The sequence below is a fragment of the Vitis riparia genome, chromosome 19, assembly GCF_004353265.1.
Source record: "Vitis riparia cultivar Riparia Gloire de Montpellier isolate 1030 chromosome 19, EGFV_Vit.rip_1.0, whole genome shotgun sequence".
Lineage (NCBI taxonomy): Eukaryota > Viridiplantae > Streptophyta > Magnoliopsida > Vitales > Vitaceae > Vitis > Vitis riparia.
The window spans coordinates 12,917,617-12,921,659 of record NC_048449.1 but is presented as its reverse complement, the minus strand read 5'-3'; positions in this window follow the sequence as shown (position 1 = coordinate 12,921,659).

Sequence of the window (4,043 nt, the reverse complement as noted above, 5' to 3'; positions counted from 1 at the left end):
AGAACGTGATCAAATTGCTAGTCTTCTTATATCTTGTTGATGTTTTATTATAACCCTAATATGAATATATATATATATATATATATATACATAATTTTCTCATTTTTTTACTATGAGAAAAATTTGTCTTCTCATTTGCTTTTAATTACTAATTTTTTTTTTAGAAACTAAACTAATATGTTTTTATTCAATTTTTCATTATTAATCTAGATTATTTGTAAGTATTTTTCAAAATTTTGTTGTAGTAATAAAAAATATCATTTTTAAGTCAATAAATAATCAAATAATTTATTTTATTTTGAAAATTATTATATTATGATTGATGTTTGTTTATTAATCCAAATCATGTTGTAAATATTTTTTAAAATTTTCTTGTAATCACAAGAACTATTATTTTTTAGTTTTTGTTAGCAATATAGATGTTTATATATTCTTTTATCATGAAAAAGTATTAGTTTATTATAACATTTCCTTGTTGTAATTAAATTTGATGTCCTTTTTGATAATTTACTAATATTAAAAAAAATTTATAGTCATGTGACATATTATCAACAACACTATACCTACAAAATGATGTCTCCACCTTGGAAAGATATTAACATCAATTGCAAACTGACTTGTCTTTCTTAAAAAATATGGTACCTCACATGTGTTGATGCTAAGCCAACTAGAGTCAGGTCATCTAGCTTCGCTAAAGTTAGGTGGTCTTCTTCCCTACTTCATGCCTCTTGAAGAATCTATCTAGTTATATTAGAGCCAAATGGGCTTGCTTCCTGCACAAAAGGGTGTCCGGACGGGTGGTCTGGGTATGCCCCTCCAAAGCTTAAGTCAGACAAGAGCTGTTCTAACTATTTGTGGGAGAGGTGAGCATATGAGTGCACGCATACCTTGTTCTTGCTTTTTGGAGTGTTATATAGAGCTTATGACACTGCCACTGTAGTGCTAACTAGGCACTTTGACCATCTTTTGTAATGATGATTGTCCTGAGGACAGCTGGGCAATCATCACAGTTAAGGGTGGTTGGCAGGTGCCACCTGCTAACATGCCAAGATCTCGGACCGTGGAGTTTTCTGCCTCCTCAACCTATCGATGTTTGGGTTTACGTGCAACAATTAATTGACATGGACTTGTGGGATAAATAGAGTCTCATCGGCCACTCAAATGTCAGGCATAAATGATCACGTAGGCCAGAGGTCTTTAAGGACTAGACAGTCCTTCCTGTTTGGGAGTCTGGACTTCCGATGCCATCTAGCCCTATGAGAGAAATGAACTCTCTCACTTTTAGTACTAGATGGATCTTATCCTAGTCTGGACGGAACGATCTGGATGGGTTACATACTTATCCTAGATAGCCAAAGTGTTAGAGTTGGGAAGGGACTCGTGGAGAGGGAATCCCCACAACATGTACATGTGTTGGGCATTCAGTTCCTTTATGATGGCATTGTGCAATTGTGGACCCACATTTTTCATGTGCGTCCTCACTCAATGGCAAGACTCATTTTTATTGGTAAAAAAATTAGTTTTGGAAAGGTAGGAGTCGCCACTTATTTTATTTTATTTTAAAAGGGAAAACAAAACAAGAAAGCAAACCCTAAAGAAGTGACTCTATAGCTTTGGAAAATCAAGTCTTAAAAAACCTCCAAGTCTTGGTCTAGGGATCAAGTTACCTATTAGGAAGGTACCTATAAGAGGTAGCACCCCTCTAAGCCCTAAAGAGGTCTCTAATGACTAAGTCAAGGGAAAAGTGGCAATTAATCAATTGATTGAAAGTACCTAGGTAGGCGAAGGTGATTTCAAAACTATCATGCCAAAAAGGAAATCAAATCACAATTGCAAAGGATGGTTAGGATGTGTACCTAGACTGCCTCTCAAGCGCTATCATAAGACATTAAAGTTAGCACAAAAATATAGCACATGACATGTATTTAATTAGAGCAAATCAAACATACTTCTAAGCACCCAAGGATTACACCAACCATAGATATGGCTCCAACAACATGCATGTTCATAAAATTCCGAAAAGTAAGTGATAGAGAGCGTACCTGGATAGCATGCACAATTTATAAGATTCCTCCAAAAATTCTAGAGTGATTAAGACAAGTATAAATTATATAACATATTCATTATGTCTAATATACAATACCAAAGACAAAATCGAGCCAAGATAAGTCAAATGACCCCAAAAATAAATAACAAATTCAAATAAAGTACAAGATCATCAGCATGCAATTAGTAAAGAGAGCATCACAAAACAATTTCTAAAAAATGGCTTGGAGTGGAATTTAATCACAAAAAAAAAACTAAAAAAAAAAATCAGGAAACAACACCTATACATCTAGAACAACATACCAAAAATCAAACACTCATTCAAAGGACAAATTGTAGCAAATACACCCAAAAGTTCTAGAAGATCCAGATTAGGTAAAAAAATAGTGACATGCATAAACGAATTTTAAAAAAATAATAACAGATCACATAAAATTGTAAAAAAATTCACACACATCGTTCCTAGTGTCTACATCTTAGAAAAATAAATCCAAGGTCGGATAATACTCAAAAATATTTTTAAAACACTCCAACTAATCAAATGTCCAGATTCCATCATGTACAATAAGTGCAATTTTGAAAAATCATATCTCCCTCAAAAATGCATATTTTTTAATATTTTATATGTTTAAGATCAATTTCAAGAAGTCTAGAATTAAGAAAAAATATTGAATCAAATTTAAAAAGTCATCTGTTATTTTATTTTTAGAAAAAGATTTCGGGTGTCCAGAATTGGGTGAAAATAGAGCCCCTTGTTAGGGTGAATTCACAATATTCCAATAAACACCAGAATTTTTTCTATCCTTTCTTTGTGTAAAATTAAATAGTTAATAGAAAATAGCAGCAATAAATAAATAAACTCATGCAATGGAAAAATAAATCAGACACCAGAATTTTTACGTGGAAAACCCCCCAATGCGAAAGGAAAAACCACTTGACCTAGTCCAGTTCAAACTTCCACTATCAACAATAATGGGTTACACCTGTTTTCTCTAGAATAATATCTAAAGGCTTCCAAATACATCAAGAGCACATATAGCCTTGGATTATATAATCTCTCTTGGCAAAAGAAACAAAAAAAAAAAAAAAAGAGAGAAAGAATACCCAAAAATGATGTTACTTTTCATAGGTAGTAACACCAGTTTCCAAGCTCAAAAACTGATCTCCACCGTTCAGATTGTAGCTACTTGAGTTTTGAACCTCTCCTCCAAATTTCAACTCGATCAAACCATAGATGAAGTAGATCATCTTGTTGATGAAATATAGGCAAATGTGTTTTTTTCTCTCTCTTATCTTCTCTCTATTTTTCTTTTTCCTAATCTACTTCATTTTTTTTTTTTTAAATGTAACTGACTTGGGCCCCAAGAATATGGGTCCCACTCCCTCACATACGAGGGAGCCCAATAAATCTCTCCCTCCCGACTATGTGAGGGGCTCTACCAAGCTCGCTTGTTTTCTACAGAATTGTAGCTTCTCTATGGGTATTGGTTTTGTCATCATATTTGATCTATTCTCATCAATATGGATTTTCTCAAGGCAAAACAATTTTGTTTCCAGTGCATCACAAATCCAATGATATCTCACATCAATATGCTTGGATCTAGAATGAAAAGTTGGATTCTTACTGAGATGAATAACACTCTGACTATCATAGTAGAGTAGATACCTTTCTTGCTGTGGACCCAATTCTTATAGGAACTTCTTCATCGATAGTAACTCCTTGCTAGCTTCAGTGATAGTAATATACTCAACCTTTGTGGTCAATAAAGCAACATATTTCTGCAATCTTGATTGCCATGACATTGCTCTCTCTGAAAAAGTGATCAAATAGCGAGAAGTAGACTTTCTAGAATCAACATTCCCAATCATATATGCATCTGTGAATCCTACAAGCACAGGTTTGTTAGTCCCAAAACATAAACATGTCTTAGAAGTACCCCTTATATACCTGAGAATCCATTTCACTGCAGCCTAGTGTTCTTTTCCAGGATTAGAAA